Source organism: Glycine max, chromosome 12 (genome assembly GCF_000004515.6).
Source record: "Glycine max cultivar Williams 82 chromosome 12, Glycine_max_v4.0, whole genome shotgun sequence".
Classification (NCBI taxonomy): domain Eukaryota; kingdom Viridiplantae; phylum Streptophyta; class Magnoliopsida; order Fabales; family Fabaceae; genus Glycine; species Glycine max.
Genome location: NC_038248.2, coordinates 25,313,827 through 25,340,622, shown reverse-complemented (window position 1 = coordinate 25,340,622; position 26,796 = coordinate 25,313,827).

Genomic DNA, 26,796 nt, shown 5'->3' with positions numbered 1-26,796 from the left:
GTGCACGATGAGGCTCGGTGTTTATGAGTAGTTCAAGCAAGGAGATCCTTGCCGGAGTTTTATTCAGTTGCTCAAATACCTTAAACTCGCTTTGCTGGATGAGGCGGAGGAACTCATGGGCCTCTTCCAAAGTCACTGTTTTTCCTTAAAGACCTTCCTTATTTTCAGCCCCTCTTCCCACTGGAGGATCTACTTCCTTCGAGGGGGTGGCTATGTCTGTGGGCTCTTGGACCATGGGCGCTTTCCCTTTGGAGGGCAATTCCGCCGGGTGAGGGGAAGCGAACACCCGACCACTGCGGGTTACGCCGCTGAGGCCGGTGATGTTGGTTACCTTAGCCGATAGGGGGTCAACTTCGGTTGCAACTCTTTCGCTGGACGCGGGAGGGGTATACTTCCACGGAACGACCTTATTACTTTGGTATGCAAATGGCGTCAGCTTGGACGCCGCCCGGGGGTATATGGGTGTGGAGCCGGTCTCTTTCCTAGTAAAACATATTACTAGGGCCTTGGGGGTTAGAGGAACCTTCTTCATTTCCGACTGCATGCCAATTTGTGGTTCTTCCCTCCCTCCTATGGACACTTCAAGCTGCCCGCAATCCATGAGCCACTGAAGCAATTCTTCTACCGCGGGACAGGTTTCCATGTCATGCGACTCCCCGAGGTGAAACAAACATTCATCTCTTTCGCCTCCACCACTGGAGACCATGCACGCCGTTTGCAGTGATTGATAGATGAAGCGTCTAGAAGTAACCACTTCTCCTAACCTCTTTGCCCGCGATGGCCCGTCCTCTTCGACGGCGTTCACACTAGCCCCTCCATGACTAGCTAGCGGGTTGGTTTTAACATTTGGACCTTGCTCCTGAAACGCTAGCCAGCTGGCACTAATCAGGTGCTGCACCTTATACTTGAACGGGATGCAGGAGTCAATATTGTGTCCGGGAACTCCACTATGGTACACACACTTGGTACCCGGGTCATACCACTTGGGGTAGGGTGGCTGGAGAACCTTCCCGGGTATGGCTACCACCAAATGATTCTCCAATAATGAAGGCCATAGCTCGGAGTATGCCATGGGAATAGGAGGGAAGTTGTCTTTCGGGTGCTGTGCATATTTATAGGTCGCGCCGGGGGTTGTATTATTAACTGGCCGGGGTGCGGCTGGAGCTGTGCGTTGGGCAGGCGCTCTTTCTGCTGCGGGTGGTCCTTTTACTTGAGTCGGGAGGGAGTTCCCGGCTCGAATTAAAAAATTTGGGGGATTGGGCTAGTATGAGCTTTGGATATTTTAGGGTGCTTTCATCCATGTTGGGGCGGTGGTGACTGCGTGGGCATCTCCTTCCTTTTTCCTTGCGCCCACTACTGGGGCTCTTCTGTTGTTGTTGGTGGGCTACACACCCGTCATCCATTCTCTTTGGGAGTCGCCAACTGTCGCAACGTGCCCTTCGCGGGCGAGCGAGGGCGAGGCTCACAGGTGCGCTTCCCAAAGGAGGAAAGATGCGCGGAGTCGCCACCAACGTTTATTTGTGGAAAACGTCGGGAAAACCGAAGGAAACCGGTCAAAAAGAAAATTCTAAGTTCGGGAGTTGTATTTACGCTTGAGGAAGGTATTAGCACCTCTCACGTTTGTCTCGAAGGACAACAGCCTATTTTTTAGAATTGTGGAAATCGTGTTACCTTAACTTTATTTCTTTTTATTTTTTGAGGTCGACAAAAGCGAGGCTTTTGCTCCTACGTACCCTCCTTTGGAGAGGAAATCAGACCTACGTAGTTCTTTCTTATGCGTGAATCAAGCGATTCTTTTTTACTTGAGGGGTGATCATTTTAAGGCGTTGGACCTTAAAAATGATCCATTTACTTGGTAAGAGACTGAAATGATAAACTTTCAAAAACCTATTTTTGTGGACAAGCTTGACTAGGCGAGTTGATTTTAGCCTTAGTTTCACTTTAGTTATTAGTCAATTCAATTAAGAATGAGAAATCCCAAAGAGAAAAAATGTCCGATTGATTTTTTCGCTTTTATTTTACTAAAAGGTATTTTTTGATTATTATATTATTATTTTACCTCTTTTTTTGATTTCCAACGTGGTTACGGCACGACCGAACGGTCGGAATTCATTTTAACCAAAATTAACGGATGATACAATTCAAACGATCGGTGGAAATTTATTTTATTTTTAGATTAAGCGAGAAATTACTTAAATAAATGGCTTAAGCACGTCAAAAGGGGGTATAAAAAGCAGATGAAAACGAGAATAAAAATACATGAAACAAAATGTGGACCACCACGAGTACATAGAATGAATTGAAAAGCTTGGTTTGAAGTACTTACCTGTTGAAGACCGAAGAAAATGAAGAACGAACGATGAATCTTGAAGAACGGTCGAGAATCTTCGCGTAATTACTCATGGAAACGTTACGGAAGCGCCTCGGCTTGGATTTTCTTCACGGAACTAATTTTCCTCAGCAATTTTGAGAGAGAGAGAAGTGCCTAAGGGGCTGAACCCTTTTCTTCTTCACTTCTCCCCCTATTTATAGCAAAATAGGGGAGAAGCTTGCCGCCCAGCTCGCCTGGGCGAGCAAGGTTGCTTCCTCCAGAAGCAACAACCTTCTGGAGGAATCTTAAGGAGGGCCCAAGTTGGCCCGATTGCTATTTGCACCCCCCTTTTTACTAAATGCACCCCCTTCTATTTTTTTGGTAATTCTTTTTCCGTAACGTTATGAAACGTTACAAATTTCGTAACGATACTTATTTCCCTTCTGCAAGGCTACGAATCCTTACGTATTATGTATTTACTCTTTTTTAGCTTTCGAAGAAGTTACGAAAACTCACGGATTGCGCAAAAACACCTCTTTTCGACTTCCGCCTCATTACGGAATTTCATGGATTGTGCAAGCCTGCTTCCTTTTGCTTTTCGAGACGTCTCGGGACTTCATTTATTGTGCAACCAAGGACGCCAAGTGTCTCGAAGCGGCCAATCCAAGGTTGTATATCATCAAATAATAATCCCCAGATGAAATTAGGGTATGACAGTTGCCCCTCTTTACTTACCTCTCATCGGAGATAAGAGGAAAGCAAAGATAGGACACTAATTTCGTCCGTCCTGCCCTTTCCGTGATGACGACTCTCGTCTCTACTCCTTCTCTTTTTCTTCTGCACAAAACAAAATACAAACAATAACAAGAACATTGAACATAATATACATACACACATATACACGTATACACATATCCGGCGAAGAAACCGATCCGGAAAACAACAGAATAACGTGTTTCCCAGTCACCAGAGACTTCGCGCTTGATAATGGAGGACACATGAACAGCGCTAGGCAATAACATTCATGGAGCTCCGAACAAAGGTGGAGTATGGAGGATTGCCTTGAGGGTCCGCACTTAGGCAATCATGAAACTCAGCTCCAAACTCAAAAGTGGAGGACACATGAACGAAAACGTAATTCATGGAGCTCCGAAAAAGGGTGAGAATGGAGGATTGCCTTGAGGGTCCTCACTTAGGCAATCATGAAACACAACTCCAAACTCGAAAGTGGAGAACACATGAACAGCCCTAAGCAATAACATTCATGTGGCTCCAGAAAAGGATGAGAATGGAGGATTGCCTTGAGGGTCCTCTCTTAGGCAATCATGGAACACAGCTCCAAACTCGAAAATGGAGGACACATGAATGACAACGCAATTCATTCATGTGGCTCCGGAAAAGGGTGAGAATGGAGGATTGCCTTGAGGGTCCTCTCTTAGGCAATCATGGAACACAGCTCCAAACTCGAAAGTGGAGGACACATGAACAGCCCTAAGCAATAAGATTCATGTGGCTCCGGAAAAGGATGAGAATGGAGGTTTTCCTTGAGGGTCCTCTCTTAGGCAATCATGGAACACAACTCCAAACTCGAAAATGGAGGACACATGAATGACAACGCAATTCATTCATGTGGCTCCGGAAAAGGGTGAGTATGGAGGATTGCCTTGAGGGTCCTCTCTTAGGCAATCATGGAACACAGCTCCAAACTCGAAAGTGGAGGACACATGAACAGCCCTAAGCAATAACATTCATGTGGCTCCGGAAAAGGATGAGAATGGAGGTTTGCCTTGAGGGTCCTCTCTTAGGCAATCATGTAACACAGCTCCAAACTCGAAAATGGAGGACACATGAATGACAACGCAATTCATTCATGTGGCTCCGGAAAAGGATGAGAATGGAGGATTGCCTTGAGGGTCCTCTCTTAGGAAATCATGGAACACAACTCCAAACTCGAAAATGGAGGACACATGAATGACAACGCAATTCATTCATGTGGCTCCAGAAAAGGATGAGAATGGAGGATTGCCTTGAGGGTCCTCTCTTAGGCAATCATGGAACACAACTCCAAACTCAAAAATGGAGGACACATGAATGACAACGCAATTCATTCATATGGCTCCGGGAAAGGATGAGAATGGAGGATTGCCTTGAGTGTCCGCACCTAGGCAATCATGAAACTTAGCTCCAAACTCGAACCGAAAAAGGGGGAGCATGGAGGATTGCCTTGAGGGTCCGCACTTAGGCAATCATGAAACTTAGCTCCAAACTCGAAGGTGGAGGACACATGAACAGCGCTAGGCAATAACATTCACGAGGCTCCGAAAAAGGTGGAGAATGGAGGATTGCCTTGAGGGTCCGCACTTAGGCAATCATGAAACTTAGCTCTAAACTCGAACCGAAAAAGGGGGTTGTCGGGACCGAACGGTCCACCAGGTTTTTCCACCTAAATGGATAACATGCTTTTTGCAAAGAAAAATAAATCATTCGTGAGAGCACCACATCTTAGAGAAACAATATACTTGTGCCAAGGGTAATCTTCCTTGTAACCGAGAATGAAGGGTAGGGTGTCAACTTCTAGCTTTCAAATGAACACGCAGGGGAAACATCGGGCTAAGCTGAAAATAAATCACTCATAGTGTATAAAACTCACAAGGCAAGTGTTTTATCCTACTTCCAAACCATAACTGCACCATGACTCTATTTTGCACGCGACTTCCTATCGAATCAAAGATCAAACGTACGATCACAGACCAATAGGATTTTCTCGAGGTTAGCATTTTTGGAGAGGAAGCTGGGTGTTTCGGTCCTTTCCTCTTTGTTCATGTGGGGTGGGATATTGCCAGTCAAGAATGATTCTGAGTGGCAATCTGGCTTTGAAGAATTTCTGTCCTCTTTCTTTCATTGATCGAGAATTGTTTCTTTTCCCTTTTTACTTCCTTTCGATCTTTGATCGGGAATCCTTCTTTCCTTTCTTTTGTTCTTTTCTTTATTTTCATTTTTTTTCTTTTTATTTCTTTCCATTTCTTCCTTTTCTTTCTTTTCACCTCTCTTTTCCCATCCTTTTGTTTGGGAAATCGGGTTTTAGTGTTCTATTCGCTCTCCCTTGAGGAGATTTCACTGCCCTTTGCTTCGGGGGAAAGGAGGAGGATTCCTTTGATAGGCCAAGGTTCAAAAAGGTCCAAAGTTGTGTTTCAATGGGGTCTTTTATCGTGTGAACCCAATCTTGATATCTGGGGCGAAACAAATTTGGGTGTCAAGGTGTCGATTTCAGGACGAGCTTCCATATTGTTCCATAAGGCACGCGTGACAATGATGATTTGAAAACAACGTGCAAAATTAGTCATGGCTAAAGCCAGGTGGGCACTCAAGCATCCTATTTATGGCATTGTGATACTATGGTTGGGAATTTACACAGACAGACCCAACGTTTCCAAGTTATGTTCTTTCATCAGTTCAATGAATTCATCCATCCTTATCTCGGTTCATTCCGGAAAATAAACTCTTAGCATCAGTCCCTTGTTTCCAGAAGATACGTTTGCTCTTTACGAATGATTTATATTTCTTAACATGTCGACCTTCGCGGTCTTTCTTTCTTTTTTTCTTTTTTGTTTCATTTTTATATATTCACAAAATTATACACCTATGGTCCTCTATGAAGAAATTTTCTTTGTATATCTACACTCTTGTACATAACAAACTCTTTCTGTATATGCATTGGAACTCTCTCTCTTTACGTCACACGGTCAAACCCTATTTACATTCAAAGATCTTTTCCGTTTTTCTCCAACACACACCCATGGCTCATACAAAAGTTTCTTTATATACACTTGTTGCTCACACACACAAGAATTTCTCTCCACGTATCATTTACACACAAAAACCTTCTATACACATTTTCCTTTTACTTACATGTATAAATAAAAAAAAATTTCTTTTCTTTACGAACATGACATTATTCACAACGCTTCTCTCTTTTTATTTTTAGAATGATGTCCCTAAATGAAAAACTCTACACGGTCCCGGCATTTCAACAAACATTATTGACAACAATGAAACAAGTACCGACATAACAACTCAAATGATATGTATGTACAAAACAAAAGTCAACACATGAAACAAACGTTAGTCCCTTAGCCAAACAAAAATAGCATACAAATGATAAATGATGGAACATACGAATTTGGGGATCCCACGGTCATGTGGCTCCGCATGCCCCGGACTCTTGGGTCACGGTAACAAAAAGTGGGGTGGTCGACAAAAGCAAGGCCTTTGCTCCTACCTATCCTCAATTTGTGATGAGGAACTCAGACCTATGTAGTTCTTGACAAATGTGAGACTAAAAATAGTCTCGGTGTTTTCTTCACCAAAATGCGAACATGCTTTAGTAAAGAGACAAAACTTCCAGCTGATCAGAGCAACATATGCTTTTTGGATGAAAAACAATGTGTCTATCGGGGAAGGAGAGTATGTTGATGAAATTTTCTCATAACCGTAAATGAGATTTTGGATGTTAGCATTTCATTTCTAAACGACCATTTAGAGGAAACACTGGTTCCAACAAAGATAGGAGAAAATCACTCAAAGTGTATCAATCTCACACAGGTAAGTGTTTTATCCAAATTCCGAACCATAGATATGTCATGACTTGATTTTGCAAATCATTTCCTATCAAATCAAAGATTACATGCGTGATCATGGATCAATAGGACTTATTTTGGGAATGGTTTTTAGGTGGGGAATTTGGCTTTGAGTGTTTTTGCCTTTTCCTTTTCTGTTTTTTTTTAGTGCGTGGCGAGAAAGTCGCTAACGCACAGGATTTTGTCGGCAATCAAAGGGAGAGGGCCACTTTGGGTCGTGGTTTCCTTTCTTTTTTTGTTTACTTGGTGACAATTCTGTATTGTTCAGATATTGTCTGGTCCAAAGACCTTTCTGCATATTTCTTTTGTTTTCTTTCGATCCTTGATCGAGAATTTTTCTTTCTTCTTCCTTTTTTTTTTTTGCTTTCTCCCACTCTTTCATTGGGAATTTTCTTTCTGTTTTGTGTCTTCTCCCTTTCTTGGATTGGGAATTCTCTCTTCTTTTTTTGTGTCTTCTCCCTTTCTTGGATTGGGAATTTTCCTTCTCTTTGTGTTTTCTTCCGAGGGTAAGGATTATGGTGTGTTAGGATTTTGGCTCAAGGCTTGTAGAACGGCTGGTCATGATACATGTCAGGATTTGGCCAGCGGTTCGGGGATAAAGGGGATGTTCCCACATTATTCCCATGATACACATGCAACAAATGATGATTAGGAAATTTTATGCAAAACTGGTCACGCATGCACCCATGTGGACACTCAAGCATCAAGTTTTTATGGCCATGTGACACTAGGGCTCAGGATTCGTTTTCCCTATTTTAAGTCAACCCAGTGTTTCCAAAATATGTTCTTCTATCAATTTGTGCATTTATCTGAGTCTATCTTGGGTGTTCGAAAAACTTTTCACAGCATTTACCCTTCAAATGTGTACACACATTTTTTCAAAAACTGGTTAAGATCAGTAAAATCTTTCAAAGAAAAGTTGGAAATGATCTCTTTTCACAAGCATGTTGTTTTTTTTAGCTAGACAACCTTCATTATTTTTTATTTTCTATTTTTTTTCTTCCTTCTTATTCTTTTCTTGCTCGCTCTCTTTTTTCCCATGAGGTATTTTGCTACCTAAACATACATATATTTTTGTGAAGTATTTTGCTATATACATGTGTGTCCCAGGTATCTTGCTACCTAAACATACATATATATGTTTTGTGAGATATTTTTGCTATATACATGCATATCCAAGGTATCTTGCTACCTAAACAAACATATATATATTTTGTGAAGTATTCAAGGTATATTTCTACCTAAACATACATATATACATATTTCTTTTTGTGAGGTATGACTACCTTCCGAGCTTGTGCTTGTTTTATTTAAATTCCTAGGATCATGAGCAAATAGGTGTGTCCTGCTATGACTTGAGAAACAAAAGTGATCAAATAACAAGCAGAGATTTAAAAGGTACTAGGTTGCCTCCTAGTAGCGCTTCTTTAACGTCTTGAGCTGGACGCGTGATGGCTTGTCGGTCATGGACCTAGTACTTTGCTTACCTATGGCTTTGGACTTGGTCACCTATTGGTCGGTCATGGGTCGTGCAATGCTCTAACCTTTTTGTGGATGAGCTGAGGTGAACTCTAGAGGTGATGGCGATGCGTCTGTTGCCCGCTGCCGGCCATCCCCAGGCTACTGTGGTGTTTCGCCCTGCGCCTGCCTGGAGACGCAGTACTTCTTGATGAAAGCTCGATTAGTAGGGGGCCTGATGCCCTTGCTAGAGGTGACAGGTACTCCGTAGAACTGACAGAGACCTGTAATTAGAGCTTGACAACTCCAAGACCCTGTTGGACTTCTTCGGGTCCACTGGGTGTTTTGCAGGCGCAATCCCTGCAAACAATAGATGAAATCAGAAATCGATCGAGCGATGTGCATACTTACCTATGATGACGTGACCTTGCCGGGGGGAACGGGCACCCTGTAGGACTACAGAGGCCCGTAACCAGAGCTCGAAACCCCAGGGCCCTGTTGGACTTCTCCGGGTCCACTGGGTGTCTTTGTGGGTGCGATTCCTGCCTGGGCCTCAGGCCAATCTCCAGGCCATGCGACCTCTGCCCTGAACTGGTCCGGAGTAGGGCACGGAAAAGAAGTAAAGCCCTGGTCCTGCAGGCTGAGACTCATCTGATAAAGACAATCATGGGTCTGTACATGTGCCCGGTTGTTGGCCGCCTGCTGGCGAACAAAATGCCGCAAATACTGCTCCGTGTCAAATGATCTGGCTGGACCAGCCCGATGTGGTGGCAACGCGTCCGCGGCCTGTGGTGCATCACCCTGGACCTGTCTCTGCGTGCAGTACTTCTCAATAAAAGCTCAGGTGATGGGCGGCCGAATCACCTTGCTAGGTGCGACAGGGACTCCGAACGACTGGCAGAGTCCTGTGATCAAGGCGGGAAATCCCAGGGCCCTGTTGGACTTATCCGGGTCCAGAGGGTGCCTGGTAGGCACCATACCTGCAAATATGTAGATGGCATCAGCGATTAGCTGAGCCACGTGAATGCTCATCCGCGTCAGGATGGCGTACACCAACTGACACTTCGGCAGGGGGAGGTCGGAATTATGGTCGCTGGGCAGGATGTTGCTGAGTAGCAAAGTCATCCATATCTGAGTCAGGGTGGTCATGTTGGTGCGCATGATCCGCAACCGTCTCTCGGCAATAGTCCGGGCAAAATCTTGCCCCGGTATACATAGCAACTGGGCGATGGCCTCCTCATCGAACGGGCAAAATCTTTTGAACCTAACTACCACATTCCTTGTGACATTAGTATAAGAAGCTGCTTCGACCCATTTGGTGAAGAAATCTATCGTCACAAGAATGAAGCGGTGACCATTCGACGCTTTGGGTTCTATGGCCCCAATGACATCTATTCCCCACATAGAAAAAGGCCAAGGGGCGGACATAACATTCAGAGGATGTGGTGGAACATTGACGTTGTCCGCGTATGCCTAACATTTATGACATTTCCTTAGATGAGCGCAACAATCGTTTTCCATGGTGAGCCAATAATAGTCGACCCTAAGGATTTTTCTGGCCATAGCATGCCCATTGGCATGTGTCCCAAAGGAACCCTCGTGGATCTCCTCAATCATGAAATTCGCCTCTTTGGCATCTACACATCGTAGGAGGGTCATGTCGTGGTTTCGTTTGTACAGGATGGCACCACTTACAAAGAAACCATTAGCCAATCTCCTCAACGTCCTTTTGTCATTGTCAGAAATCCCTGGTGGGTATTCTTTGTTCTCGACATACTGCTTGACGTCGAAATACCACGGTTTCCCATCCCGCTCTTCCTCTATTGCATAACAATATGCCGGTCTGCCTTGATATTTGAACTCAATGTATGGCAGATCCCCGTGTGGGGCAAGTTGAAACATGGATGCCAGGGTGGCTAGTGCATCAGCCATTTGATTCTCTTCCCGAGGTATGTGGTGGAAGGAAATGTCATCAAAGTACTTGGCTAACCTCAAGATGTGAGTTTGATAGGGTATCAACTTCGAATCCCTAGTTTCCCATTCTCCTTTCAACTGACGTATCACCAAAGCTGAGTCTCCATACACCTTGAGTAGTTTTACATCAAAATCAATGGCCGCCTGAACCCCGAGGGCGCACGCTTCGTACTCGGCCATATTGTTGGTACAATCAAAACCTAGCCTAGCCGTGAAAGGAATACACTGATCATCCGGGGATACAAGGACTGCCCCTACTCCGTGGCCCAAAGCATTGGATGCCCCATCGAAGCAAACAATCCATTTGTCTATGTCCTCGTGCGTCCGCTTCTCTTCAAACAGGGCCATGATATCTTCATCTGGAAACTCGGGGTGCATCGGCCGATAATCCTGGAGGGGTTGTTGGGCCAAATAATCCGCTAAGGCACTTCCCTTTACCGCCTTTTGGGTGACGTAAACGATATCGAATTCAGATAATAGTACCTGCCACCTAGCGATTCGTCCCGTGAGGGCTGGTTTTTCAAAGATGTATTTCACGGGATCCATTTTAGAAATAAGCCACGTGGTATGGCTGAGCATGTACTGCCTAAGACGATGTGATGCCCATACCAAAGCACATCACGTCCTTTCCAGCATTGATTAATTCATCTCACATGCGGTAAACTTCTTGCTCAGATAGTAGATGGCTTGTTCCTTTTTCCCAGAATCATCATGCTGACCCAGCACGCACCCTATAGACTCGTCCAACACGGTCATGTACAGGAAAAGAGGTCTTCCTGTTACAGGTGGCATGAGCACCGGGGGATTCGCGAGACTCTGTTTGATCTTCTCGAAGGCCTTTTGGCAGTCACTGTTCCATAGGACCGCTTGGTTCTTACGTAACAGTTTAAAAATGGGCTCACAGGTAGGGGTGAGTTGCGAGATAAATCTCGCGATATAATTCAACCTGCCCAAAAAACCCCCGAACCTGCTTCTCCGTGCGGGGTTTCGGCATTTCAAGGATGACCTTCACTTTCTCGGGATCTATCTCTATCCCTTTCTGACTTACGATAAATCCTAGCAGCTTCCCCGACTTCACCCCAAAGGTGCATTTGGTTGGGTTTAGTTTTAATTGGTATTTCCGCAACCTTCCAAACAGCTTACGTAGATTGACAAGGTGTTCGTCCTCAGTCCGAGACTTGGCAATCATGTCATCTACGTAGACCTCTATTTCCTTATGCATCATGTCATGGAACAACGCCACCATGGCACGCTGATAGGTTGCCCCAGCATTTTTCAGTCCGAAAGCCATCACCTTATAGCAGAATGTTTCCCATAGGGTGACGAAAGTGGTCTTCTCTACATCTTCGGGTGCCATCTTTATTTGATTATACCCCGAGAAGCCATCCATAAATGAGAAAAGGGCGAATTTGGTTGTATTATCTACCAATATGTCAATGTGTGGCAGGGGAAAGTTGTCTTTAGGACTGGCTCGGTTCAAGTCCTGGTAGTCTACACACATTCGAACCTTGCCGTCCTTTTTCGGGACTGGGACAATGTTGGCCACCCACTCCGGGTACCGTGCCACAGCTAAGAAACCTGCATCAAACTGCTTCCTTACTTCTTCTTTAATCTTTAAGGACATCCCGGGTTTCATTCTTCTCAACTTTTGCTTAACCGGGGAAGACCCAGGATTCAAAGGCAACTTATGCTGCACAATGTCGGAATCCAGACCGGGCATGTCTTGATACGACCACGCAAAGACATCTTGATACTCTTCAAGAAGGGTTATCAAGCCTTGGCGGATAGGCGCGGTCATACCGGTTCCTACCTTTACTTCTTTCTTTTCCTCCGTGGTCCCCAAGTTTACTAATTCGGTTTCTTCTTGGTGAAGCTTCATTTCACGTTCTTCTTGAGCGACCAACCTCTCCAACTCTGGTGACGGGACGTCCTCTTCCTCTTCCTCGTTTATCGTTTTGCTTATATCTCGATCGAAATCGATTGTCAAACCCTCGTTGTTAGGATCCTCAAAGAATCAACCCTCATATCTATACCAAACAAGACCAAAGAAACAAAAACACGCACAATGATATGAGAAAAGGTGGAACTGCAAGAACAAATGAAACAAGATCTCTTTGTTTATTTAATAAGGTAGGTTTCACAAAACAAAAGAGAAAGGAAATCTATAGGCTCTAATTACATTGAATCAGCGGTATAGACTTCTGACTGGCTTATCACACGCCAATTCCCCACTTGGGAATCGGGGTGGCATGGTTGCACAAAACTTGGTGGGTCTTGAGGGAACTCCTCTTCTATTGCGGCCACCTCCTCCTCGGACACCATTCCAGCATTGGTGAAACACTGGCTAATACGGCCGGGCCATACCCTATCCGCCCGAAATCTTGACGGCACGTTCCTCCTCCCCGACATCCCAGGCTCGTACCCTAATCCATACTTGTATGGATTTCCCTTGATATCGATCACGCCGGCATTCCCGAGGCAGTCCTTGCCTAGACCCATTCCGGGCTCAAATCCGTTCCTGAGCATAACACGCGCCACCATTATGGCCGCTTTGGAGAGAGAAGGTAGCGACGAACTTGGTTCCACGGAGGCGCAGCTCACCACTTCAAAGGATTGGAAAGCCATTTCCGATGATTCTTCCACCGCTTCTACGTATGGTGCGGAGGAGGGGCAGCTCACCAACATGTCCTCCTCACCTGACACTATCACTAAAAGCCCACCCACTGCGAACTTCAATTTCTGGTGAAGCGTTGAAGGGACCACTCCCAGGGCATGAATCCATGGTCTTCCCAAGAGGCAGCGATAGGCGGGATTTATATCCATTACTTGAAACACCACATTGCAAGTGTGGGGGCCTATCTGAATGGGAATGTCGATTTTCCCCATCACTTCCCGCCGAGTACCATCAAAGGCTCGCACCACCATCGAACTTGGTTTTAAACGTGACGCACTAAAAGGAAGCTTTTCCAAAGTGGTCTTCGGCATTACATTTAAACTCGATCCATTGTCGATAAGTACCTTTGTGACAACGTGGTCCATACATCTCACCGACACATGTAGAGCCTTGTTGTGTCCTCTCCCCTCAATGGGAATCTCTTCTTCCGCAAACGCGATGTAGTTGTTGGTGGTTATATGATTAACGATGCCTTCGAAACCCTCCACCAAGATATCATGTGCTACATGGGCATCGTTAAGAACCTTCATCAACAGCGCCCGATGAGGCTCAGAGTTTATGAGTAGTTCAAGCAAGGAGATCCTTGCCGGAGTTTTATTCAGTTGCTCGACTACCTTAAACTCGCTTTGCTGGATGAGGCGGAGGAACTCATGGGCCTCTTCCAAAGTCACTGTTTTTCCTTGAAGACCTTCTTTCTTTTCAGCCCCTCTTCCCACTGGAGGATCTACTTCCTTCGAGGGGGTGGCTATGTCTGTGGGCTCTTGGACCATGGGCACTTTCCCTTTGGAGGGCAATTCCGTCGGGTGAGGGGAAGCGAACACCCGACCACTGCGGGTTACGCCACTGAGGCCGGTGATGTTGGTTACCTTTCGTTGAACTGTGTAAAATGTAAATAAATTGTTGTCTATTTTGCATTCTTTACACTGCATTCTAAGCACCCACGGGTTTTGAGTAAAAAGGGGCCCTACACCCGGGTTCATGGGAATTTAAGGAGTGGAGGGGAATCTATCATCATGCTAGGTCTCCGACTTGCTTGATAATAGTGAAACCTCGTCTAGAGCTTTCTCTCTTTATAATATGTTGTCGCTGGTATTCCATACCGCCACAATATTATTATCTTGAGTGATGATACCTCTAGAAAATAGCCGTGTGAGTTATGAATTGTTGGGGAGTAGTTATTAGAGAGCCCTAGATATTGTCCTATAGGTTCCCAAATAGGGGCAAAGAGCAAACACGCTCCGTGCCATTTGTTCTCATGCATCTTTTGATAAATAGCACTAGTTTATAGTTTTTGCTAGTGGTGTTTGGTTTCTTTAGAGTAATACATAACCTTTTTAATGCTACGTTGAGGCGCCATCATGCCCAAACGTAGCATTAAAATTAGATCTCTGCGGTCTCGTGTGTGTGAATTCCCCCTTTGTGTTGTTTTCCTCCTGTTTCATGCATACGCATTGCATCATTCATGTCGGAGTCTTGATCCACCCCTTTTTTAGGTAAATGATGGGGACAAATCAAAACGGAAAAAGGTTTTATCAAGTCAAGGTTAAAAGCCTAGATGTCACTAGCCTCAAGGAATTAGGACGATTGATGGGACCTCTCCAAAGGCAAGCCTTCTGCAAAGTGTACGGAAAGATTCTAGATTTGGCTGCAACAGAGGTATTTACGGAAGCTGTCGTATCCCTCGCCCAATACTATGACCAGCCGTTGAGGTGTTTCACGTTTGGGGACTTCCAAATGGTCCCAACTATTGAAGAGTTTGAGGAAATATTAGGATGCCCTCTAGGGGGGGAGGAAACCGTATCTCTACTCCGGTTTTCTTCCTTCCTTGAACAAGATTGCGGCTGTGGTTGGGGATTCAGCAAAGAAGTTAGATCGCACGAAGCAAACTCGGAACGGCGTAGTGGGCTTGCCTCGGAAATACTTGGAAGGAAAGGCAAGGGATATGGCGAGCCAAGAGAAGTGGGGCCCGTTTGCAGATATTTTAGCCTTGCTGATTTTTGGGGTTGTCCTCTTCCCAAACGTCGACGGTTTGGTAGACTTAGCCGCCATTGATGCTTTCCTCGCATATCACCATAGCAAGGAAAGTCCAGTGGTGGCTATCTTGGCAGATTTGTTTGACACCTTTGACCGGAGGTGTGAGAAAAACAGCGCGCAGATTGTCTGTTGTTTACCCGCTCTCTGTGTATGGTTGATTTCACACCTATTCCAACAAGACACGAGACACCCGTGTCCGCTTCAAAGCTATCGCTCATGCGCCGAAAAAGGAAGAGTCGATTGGGACCAACATTTGGCTGGGATAGGGGGCAGCGCGGTCAATTGGTTTCCTCGTTGGAAGGAAGGCAAGGAAGGAGTTCTTTTCTCGTGTGGGGACTACCCTAATGTTGCACTGATAGGGACTAGGGGTTGTATTAATTATAATCCCACACTCTCCATAAGACAGCTAGGGTACCCCATGAGGGGAGCGCCAACCGAAGAAAGTCTCTCGCCTTGCCTTGTGAGTGATCTAGGCGCGCAAGGTCTCAAGGTTATACAAAGAATCCACAAGGCGTGGAGGAATCCGTTGAAGAAAGACAAGGAGCTTAGGGGCATCCGAAATGGCGTCATTGAAGGTTATCATGGATGGCTAAGAATTCATGCGCGAGGGTTAGATTGGCTCTCCAAATTGAAAGTCATCGATGAGGAGAATTTCGAAGCTCCGGAGGAAGATGAAGAAGTCCGAGCTCTAAAGTTAGAGTTAGGGAAGGCAAGACTCGCCAAGGAGAAGTTCAAGTCAGCTGCTACACACATCCGGAAGGAGTGCACCGAGTTACAAGAGGAAAACGCGGCCACTGCAAAAGCCCTTGAACAAGAAACCAAAAGGGCCCGCAAGGAGGAATATGGCCGAGAGAAATTCCGAGGAGCATTGTGGGGTAGTAACAATGAGCTCAAGCTCCGAAGAGAGGAAAGAGATCGGTCACGGGTGCATGGCATGATCTTAAAAGAAGAGTTAGTTGCTTGCACGGGGTCCAAAAGGAGTTTGGCTCAACACTTGGAAGCCACGGAGCAAAGCATGCTAGCTATCATAGGGCAATACAAGGAAGAATTGAACCAGTCCATGGCCCATGAACAAAAGCTAGTGGAGGATTTTGCACAAGTGTATGCCGAAAAAGAAGCGAGAGGGAGGGTGATTGATGCGTTGCATCAAGAAGCGACTATGTGGATGGATAGGTTCGCCTTGACTTTGAATGGAAGTCAAGACCTCCCGTGTCTGTTAGCCAAAGCAAAAGCCATGGCCGAAGTGTGTACTGCCCCTGAGGAGATCCATGGGCTAATCAATTACTGTCAGCACATGATAGATTTGATGGCCCATATAATTAGGAATCGTTAGGTTCTTTTGTAACACCTTTGTATAATCTTGGCTAGATGAAAGCTTTGTTTTTTTTATATAAAATGAGAAGTTCTGGACTCATTACGTTATCTAAAAATCTTGGGGTGGATCCAAGTGCTCCGATCATCCATTTGCATACTCATGTTTTGGTAGCATACTCACCGTTGTTTATTTCTTTAGGAATTTCATCATAACTAAGAAAACATCAAGGCCGATCAACGTTTATTTGAGGAAAACGTCGGAAAAACCGGAAAAGACGCGATCTACGAACTTTTTAGTGAAAGGTTCGGGAGTTGTATTTACGCACGGGGAAGGTATTAGCACCCCACACGTCCGTCCCAAGGGACGACAGCCTTTAATTGAATGTGCAAACATGACTTTGATTTTTACGTTCCCTTTTATGTCCTTATATCCTTTATACCCTTTTTATATTTTTTCTTTTTTGTGGTCGACAAGGGTGTTTCCCTTTGCTCCTACGTATTCCTCAATTTGGGATGAGAAAATCAGACCTACGTAGTTCTTTTTTATCAAGTGATTCTTTTTTACTTTAAGAGGTGATCATTTTAAGGCGTTGGACCTTAAAAATGATCCATTTTACTTAGTGAGGAAATGAAATGACAACTTCAAAAGCCTATTTTTTATGGACGAGCTTGACTAGGCGAATTGATTTTAGCCTTTAGTTTCACTTTAGTTATTAATCAACTCGATTAAGAATGAGAAATCCCAAAGAGAAAATGTCCACTTGATTTTTCGCTTTATTTTACTAAAAGATGTTTTTTTGATTATTATATTATTTTTTTACCTCTTTTTGATTTCCAATGTGGTTACGGCACGACCGAACGGTCGGAATTTATTTTAACCGAAGTTAATGGATAATACAATTCAAACGTTCGGTGGAAATTTATTTTATTTTTAAGTTAAGCGAGAAATGACTTAAGTCAAATGGCTTAAGCACGTCAACAGGGGGTATAAAAAGTAAACAAAACGAGAATAAAAATGCACGAAACACAATGTGGACCACTACGGGTACATAGAATGAATCGAAAAGCTTGGTTCGAGGCACTTACCCGTTGAAGATCGAAGAACGATGAAGAACGAATGAAGAACGTCGAAGAACGGTTGAAACCTTTGCGAAATTCCTCACGGAAAACGTTACGGAAACGTTTCGGAAGCGCCTCGGCTTAGATTTTCTTCACGGAAACAATTTTTCCAAGCAATTTCGAAAGAGAGAGAAGTGCCTAAGGGGCTGGACCCCTTCCTTCTACACTTCCTCCCCTATTTATAGCAAAATAGGGGAGGTGGTTGCCGCCCAGCTCGCCCAGGCGAGCAGGGTTGCTTCCTCCAGAAGCAACCGCCTTCTGGAGGAATATTCCAGAGGGCCCAAGTGGGCCTGGGTGCTATTTGCACCCCCATTTTTACTAAGTACACCCCCCTCTGCTGTTTTTTTTGGTGATTCTTTTTTCGTAAAGTTACGAAAACTTACGAATTTCGTAACGATACTTGTTTTCTTTCCGTAATGTTACGGAACCTTGCGGATTACATAATCATCCCCTTTTTGACTTACGGAATGTTACGGAACCTCACTTAATTATGCAACGATGCTTCCATTTGATTTCCGGTGTGTCACGGAAACTTACGGATTGTGCATCAATATTTTTTGGTTTTTCGGCATGTCCTGGAATTTCACAAATTGCCTAATGATGGGTGCCAAGCACCTCACGAGGACCAAAGAATGGTCGCACGTCATCGAGCAAAGGTCCCCGGACGAAATTAGGGTATGACAGTTGCCCCTCTTTACTTGTCTTTTATTGGAGATAAAAGGAAAGTAAAGATAAGACACTAATTTCGTTCCTCTCGATATGACGAGAGTCGCAGGTGACCATAAAATCTCCACATGCAAATGACTTGTTGTTCCCAAAATTTCACAAATTGCCTAATGATGGGTGCCAAGCACCTCACAAGGACCAAAGAATGGTCGCTTGTCATCAAGCAAAGGTCCCCGAAAATTAGTGTATGACACTAATTTCGTTCCTCTCGGTTGACGAGAGTCGCGGGTGACCATGACTTGTCGCTCCTAGAATTTCACAAATTGCCTAATGATGGATGCCAAGCACCTCACAAGGACCAAAGAATGGTCGCATGTCATCAAGCAAAGGTCCCCGAAAATCAGTGTATGACACTAATTTCGCTCCTCTCGGTTGACGAGAGTCGCGGGCGACCATGAAATTTCCGCATGTAAAAGACTTGTTGTTCCCGGAGGAACAAAAGGTGCAGAAGACTATGTCAGCCTCTGCATGCTATCAAGCGTTCTGTCTTACAGATAGCAAAAGAATGTTTATACGGATAACCACTCGGGTATTTCCGCGTATCATCGGGCCCGCCGCCTCTGGATGATACAAGGGTGCAGAATGACCAAACTTGGTCTCTGCTTGTCATCGGGCCCGCCGCCTCTGGATGACAAAAGGGTGCGAATAACCATAAGGTATCTCCGCGTATCATGGGTGCAGAATGACCAAACTTGGTCTCTGCTTGTCATCGGGCCCGCCGCCTCTGGATGACAAAAAGGTGCGGATAACCGTAAGGTATCTCCGCGTATCATGGGTGCAGAATGACCAAACTTGGTCTCTGCTTGTCATCGGGCCCGCCGCCTCTGGATGACAAAAGGGTGCGAATAACCATAAGGTATCTCCGCGTATCATGGGTGCAGAATGACCAAACTTGGTCTCTGCTTGTCATCGGGCCCGCCGCCTCTGGATGACAAAAAGGGTGCGGATAACCGTAAGGTATCTCCGCGGGCAACCAGCTCTTGAGTCATGGCAACAAAAGGCGGTGTGGTCGACAAAAGCGAGGCTCTTGCTCCTACGTATCCTCCAATGAGGAATTCAGACCTACGTAGTTCTGGATAACTTGTGAGACTTGAAAAAGTCTCGTTGTTTTCTCCACTAAAATGCAAACATGCTTTAGCAAAGAGACAAATATTCCAACTGATTTAGAGCAGCATATGCTTTTTTGAGTGAAAAACAATGCGTCTACCGGGGAAGGAGAGTCTGCTGATGAAATCTCCCATAACCATAAATGAGATTTTGGATGTTAGCATTTCGTTTCTAAATGACCATTTAGAGGAAACACTGGGTTCGACAAAAATAGAAGAAATCCACTCAAAGTGTATCAATCTCGCACAGGTAAGTGTTTCATCCTAATTCCGAACCATAGATATGTCATGACTTGACTTTGCAAATTATTTCCTATCAAATCAAAAATTACATGCGTGATCATGGATCAAATAGGACTTCCCTTGGGAATGGGTTCTTTTGGTGGTTTCTTCTTTCGGCTTTTGTGTGTTTTTGGCTTTTGATTTTTTTGTTGGCTTTTTCCTTTTCTGTTTTTGTTTAGTGCGGGGCGAGAAAAAAGGGTCGCTAGCGCACGGGATTTTGGTTGGTAATTAAAGGGAGAAGACCATTTTAGGTCGTGGTTTCCTTTCCTTCCTTTTTTGTTCATTTGGTGACAATTCTGTATTGTTCAGATATTGCCTGGTCAAAAGACCTTTCTGCACATTTCTTCTAGTTCTTTGATCAAGAACTTTCTTTCCTTCCTTTTTTACTTTCTCCCATTCTTTGGTTGGGAATTTTCTTTCTTTTCTTTTTTTTGCTTTCTCTTTGATTGGAAATTTTCCTTCTTTTCTTTTTTTGCTTTCTCCCACTCTTTGATTGGGGAATTTTCCTTCTTTTCTTTTTTGCTTCCGAGGGTAAGGATTGACATTCTCACCCTAGGTCAAGGTTCATGGTGAGTCAGGATTTTGGCTCAAGGTTTGTAGAATGGCTAGACATGATACATGTCGGGGTTTGGTTTGGTTCAAGGATAAAAAGGGATGCCCCACATTATTTCCATGACACAAATGCAAAAATGATGATTTAGAAACTTTATGCAAAACTGGTCATGCATGCACCTATGCGGACACTCAAGTGTCAAATCTTTATGGTCATGTGATGCTAGGGTTCAGGATTCATTTCCTCTATTTTAGTCAACCCAACGTTTCCAAAATATGTTCTTTTATCAATTTGTGCATTCATCCGAGTCCATTTCGGGCGTCTGGGAAAATCTTCACAGCATTCACCCTTCAGGTGTATACACATTTTCCAAAAATTGGTTATGATCAATGAATTTTTTCAAAGAAAAGTTGGAAATCGTCTCTTTTCAAAAGCATGTTGGTTTTTCAGCTTAACAACTTATTTTTTCTTTTTCTACCTCTTTCCTTACTTGCCCTTTTTTTTCCTTATTTGCTCTCTTTTTCTTTTCACTTTCTTCTCTTTTCTATCTCATTTTCTTTCTTTTTCTATTTCATTTTTATCATGATTTTTTTTGTTTATTTCACATATATACTTTTGGACGATGTTCCTAAACGAAGAACTCTACACGGTTCTGGAATTTCAAACATCATTGATAGTAGTGATATATAAATACTAATGCAACAATCTAAACAAAAATGTATGCGCTGTACAAATGACAATCGAAACAACAAAAACAAACGTTAGTCTCTTAAGTCAAAACAATAACATAGAATAAAAATGATAAAGAAATATGAAAGAAAACATGAATCTGGGGATCTCCCAGTCACGTGTCTCCACTCCCTCCCAAGAAGTCAAGCAAATCGGCCATCTCCTCATCCTCGTGGGCTTCTTCTCCATCGCCGGGAGCTTCCGGGGGCGCCTCTCCTGCTTGGGCCTCGGGCCAATCTCCGGGCCATGCTACCTCTGCCCTGAACTGGTCTGGAGTAGGGCATGAAAAAGAAGCGAAGCCCTGGCTCTGCATGCTAAGGCTCATCTGGTACAGACAGTCATGGGTCCGTACATGTGCTCGGTGGTTGGCCGCCTGCTGGCGAACCAAATGCCGTAAATACCGCTCTATGTCAAATGCCCCAGCCTGGCCAGCCTGATGAGGCGGTGGTGGCGCGCCTGCGGCCTGTGGAGCATCACCCTGAGCCTGTCTCTGGGTACAGTACTTCTCAATAAAAGCCCGGGTGATGGGCGGCCGAATCACCTTGGTAGGTGCAACGGGGACTCCGAACGACTGGCAGAGTCCTGTGATCAGTGCGGGGAATCCCAGAGCCCTGTTGGACTTATCTGGGTCCAAAGGGTGCCTAGTGGGCGTCATACACCAGCTGGCACTTCGGCATGGGGAGGTCGGAATTATGATCAGTGGGCAGGATGTTGCTGAGGAGCAACGTCATCCATATCTGGGTCAGGGTGGTCATGTTGGTGCGCATGATTCGCACCCGCCTTCCTGCAGCAGTCCGGGCAAAATCTTGCCCCGGTATACATAGCAGCTGGGCGATGGCCTCCTCATCGAACCCATCAGACCGGTTCCTCCTCTGGCCATACTCGCATTCCTGGCCCTCTTCCAATACCATCGGATATCCCAGGAGCTGGCTGATAGCGTCGGCATCGAACGGGATCCACTGACCCCTAACCCAGGATCTCATGTCACGCACGCCCTCCTCTGTTGGCCAAGCATTGGCATAAAACTCAAGGACTATTTCTGGATCAAACTTGGCCATGGGAGTGACCAGTGGTGCCCACCGCCGGCGCCCTATTTCTTCCTGGAAATCAGTATACTCGTCGTCCTTGAGCTGGACGCGTCGCTCCCGGAGAAACGACCATCCCTTAATGGCTTCGAAGCGCTGCTGGTGTATAACGCTCCTAAAGCGGTGACTGTCGTACTCCGGGGCGGAACTAGTTCCTTCGGCCGCCTTGTCCTTCCTGGACCTCTTTGAGGCAAGCTTCCTCGGGGCCATTCCTGCGAAGGCAAACATTTGGAAAGTTAGTTTTACCAGTGGGACGTTACTCTTAAAGCAAAAATGGCATATAACCTCCTCCCATAAATACAAACATCAATGTAAATTTAGAGTAAGCTTATGCGCATATTTCCTTACAAATGTTCTCTTGCACAAGACATTCTATTAACCGAAAAAACGCACCCATATACAATCAAGGCAGCTCCGTTACCTAGATTATTTACACGTATTTCCAAGGTGTATTTGTTACTTACATCACACACATCTCCTTGGCTAAATTCACATACATGCATACCAAAGCATTTTGGGGTACCAAAAATTGCACATGTACACCTCTTGGTATTTCTAATACCTATACATACACAAACTTTATGATGAATCTTGACTATCTACACAATAAGGTGCTACATTTCATGCTCTTTTCAAGTTTTTGCTACCCAAAGCCGCATGCAAATTCCAGTATATTTTCCTTTGCTGACTAAAATTGTATTCAAATTAAAAGGTATACATTTTTTGGTAATGTATCTTCTTTACATAACATGCAACACATTTATGTATATTTTTTTGTGAGACATTTTGACTACCAAAAATTATATGTACATACATCCAAGTATTTTGCCATCACACCCAAAGTGTAAATTGCCAAAGGTATTTCGCTACCTATTCTAAACCTACACATTTATGATGAGCAAAAATTTCCAAATCATCATTTTTGCATTTGTGTCATGGAAATAATGTGGGGCATCCCTTTTTATCCTTGAACCAAACCAAACCCTGACATGTATCATGTCTAGCCATTCTACAAGCCTTGAGCCAAAATCCTGACTCACCATAATCCTTACCCTCGGAAGCAAAAAAGAAAAGAAGGAAAATTTCCAATCAAAGAGAAAGTAAAAAAAAAAAAAAAAAAAAAAAGAGGGAAGAAAAAGAAGAAAAAGGAAGGAAAGAAAGTTCTTGATCAAAGAAACTAGAAGAAATGTGCAGAAAGGTCTTTTAACCAGACAATATCTGAACAATACAGAATTGTCACCGAATGAACAAAAAGAAGGAAAGGAATCCATGACCTAAAATGGTCTTCTCCCTTTGATTACCAACCGAAATCCCGTGCGCTAGCGACCTTTTTTTCTCGCCCCGCACTAAACAAAAACAGAAAAAGAAAAAAAGCCAGAAAAATCAAAAGCCAAAAACACACAAAAGCCGAAAGAAGAAACCACCAAAAGAACCCGTTCCCAAGGGAAGCCCTGTTGATCCATGATCACACGTGTAATTTTTGATTTGATAGGAAATAATTTGCAAAGTCAAGTCATGACATATCTATGGTTCGGAATTAGGATGAAACACTTACCTGTGCGAGATTGATACACTTTGAGTGGATTTCTTCTATTTTTGTCGAACCCAGTGTTTCCTCTAAATGATCATTTAGAAACGAAATGCTAACATCCAAAATCTCATTTATGGTTATGGGAGATTTCATCAGCAGACTCTCCTTCCCCGGTAGACGCATTGTTTTTCACTCAAAAAAAAGAGAGCATATGCTGCTCTAAATCAGTTGGAATATTTGTCTCTTTGCTAAAGCATGTTTGCATTTTAGCGAAGAAAACACTGAGACTCTTCCAAGTCTCACAAGTTATCCAGAACTACGTAGGTCTGAGTTCCTCATTGGAGGATACGTAGGAGCAAGAGCCTTGCTTTTGTCGACCACACCGCCTTTTGTTGCCATGACTCAAGAGCTGGTAGCCCGTGGAGACACCTTACGGTTATCCGCACCTCGTCATTCAGTGACCCCAAGTGTGATTGATGAGCAGAGGCCAATATGGTCATCTGCGCCCTTTCCGGAGATGTCAGCATTTTCCGATGGAGACTTTTCAAGTCTCACAAGTTATCCAGAACTATGTAGGTCTGATTTCCTCGTTGGAGGATACGTAGGAGCAAGAGCCTTGCTTTTGTCGGCCGCCCCATAATCTTTGTCATACTGACCCTGAGGTCATGTGACGTGCACCCTTGTATCATCCAGAGGTGGCGGGCCCGATGATACGCGGAGATACCTTACGGTTATCCGCACCCTTTTTGTCATCCAGAGGCGGCGGGCCCGATGACAAGCAGAGACCAAGTTTGGTCATTCTGCACCCTTGTATCATCCAGAGGCGGCGGGCCCGATGATACGCGGAGATACCTTACGGTTATCCGCACCCTTTTTGTCATCCAGAGGCGGCGGGCCCGATGATACGCGGAGATACCTTACGGTTATCCGAACCCTTTTTGTCATCCAGAGGCGGCGGGCCCGATGACAAGCAGAGACCAAGTTTGGTCATTCTGCACCCTTGTATCATCCAGAGGGTGGCGGGCCCGATGATACGCGGAGATACCTTACGTGCACCCTTGTATCATCCAGAGGCGGCGGGCCCGATGATACGCGGAGATACCTTACGGTTATCCGCACCCTTTTGTCATCCAGAGGCGGCGGGCCCGATGACAAGCAGAGACCAAGTTTGGTCATTCTGCACCCTTGTATCATCCAGAGGCGGCGGGCCCGATGATACGCGGAGATACCTTACGGTTATCCGCACCCTTTTGTCATCCAGAGGCGGCGGGCCCGATGACAAGCAGAGACCAAGTTTGGTCATTCTGCACCCTTGTATCATCCAGAGGCGGCGGGCCCGATGATACGCGGAGATACCTTACGGTTATCCGCACCCTTTTGTCATCCAGAGGCGGCGGGCCCGATGATACGCGGAGATACCTTACGGTTATCCGCACCCTTTTGTCATCCAGAGGCGGCGGGCCCGATGACAAGCAGAGACCAAATTTGGTCATTCTGCACCCTTGTATCATCCAGAGGCAGCGGGCCCGATGATACACGGAAATACCCGAGTGGTTATCCGTATAAACATTCTTTTGCTATCTATAAGACAGAACGCTTGATAGCATGCAGAGGCTGACACAGTCTTCTGCACCTTTTGTTCCTCCGGGAACAACAAGTCATTTACATGCGGAAATTTCATGATCACCCGCGACTCTCGTCAACCGAGAGGAGCGAAATTAGTGTCATACACTGATTTTCGTCCGGGGACCTTTGCTTGATGACATGCGACCATTCTTTGGTCCTTGTGAGGTGCTTGGCATCCATCATTAGGCAATTTGTGAAATTCTAGGAACGACAAGTCATGGTCACCCGCGACTCTCGTCAACCGAGAGGAGCGAAATTAGTGTCATACACTGATTTTCGTCCGGGGACCTTTGCTTGATGACATGCGACCATTCTTTGGTCCTTATGAGGTGCTTGGCACCCATCATTAGGCAATTTGTGATATTCCGGGAACAACAAGTCATTTGCATGTGGAGATTTTATGGTCACCCGCGACTCTCGTCAAATCGAGAGGAACGAAATTAGTGTCTTATCTTTACTTTCCTTTTATCTCCAATAAAAGACAAGTAAAGAGGGGCAACTGTCATACCCTAATTTCGTCCGGGGACCTTTGCTTGATGACATGCGACCTTTCTTTGGTCCTTGTGAGGTGCTTGGCATCCATCATTAGGCAATTTGTGAAATTCCAGGACGTGCCGAAAAACCAAAACAAATATTGATGCACAATCCGTAAGTTTCCGTGACACACCGGAAATCAAATGGAAGCATCGTTGCATAATTAAGTGAGGTTCCGTAACATTCCGTAAGTCAAAAAGGGGATGATTATGTAATCCGCAAGGTTCCGTAACATTACGGAAAGAAAACAAGTATCGTTACGAAATTCGTAAGTTTCCGTAACTTTACGAAAAAAGAATCACCAAAAAAAGCCAAAGGGGGGTGTATTTAGTAAAATGGGGGGTGCAAACAGTAATTTTCGAATCTGGGCCCTTCTAGAGGTTTCTGGGCAATTTCTTGCTTAAGGTTGAAGTAACCTAGCGCTAGATGGCCACCACACCCCCCGTTTTGTTGAAAAATGGGATTCCGGGGCTTCCGGGACACCCGTAATGCTTCCGTAAAATTCCCATAACTCTAAATAAGCATAATTAACTTAATACGGGTGAGACGGAAGAGAAAAAAAGAAGAAAATCAAGTCCTATATGCTTCCGTAACTTTTCCGTAAATTACGAAAGAGGGGGGGTGAACTTATCAAAATTGGGGGGGTGCAAATAGCAATTTCGAAATTTTGAATTGGGCCTTCCAGAACGTTTTTTGAAGCTGAGTTGCTTCTGGAGGAAGCAACCCAGCTCGCCTGGGCGAGCTAAGGTCGCCTGGGCGAGCTGGGCGGCAACCTCCTCCCCCTTTTTCCTATAAAAAGGCTGAAGGGGGCTGTTCTAAGGATCCCTCAGCCCCCTGTCTATGTATTTCAGCTGTTTTGGGTGAAAAAAATTGTTTCCGTGAAGAAAATCCAAGCCGAGGTGCTTCCGTAACGCTTCCGAGATGTTTCCGTAAGCAAATCCGTGAAGGTTTTCGTTCGTTCTTCATCGTTCTTCATCCGTTCTTCGTTCTTCAACGGGTAAGTTTTCGAGTCCGAGACTTTCAATTCATTTCTTGTTTTTTTAAGCTTTCATCTTTATTTTCGATTTCTATTCTTCCGTCTTTAACGCGCTTTTACCGTTTAT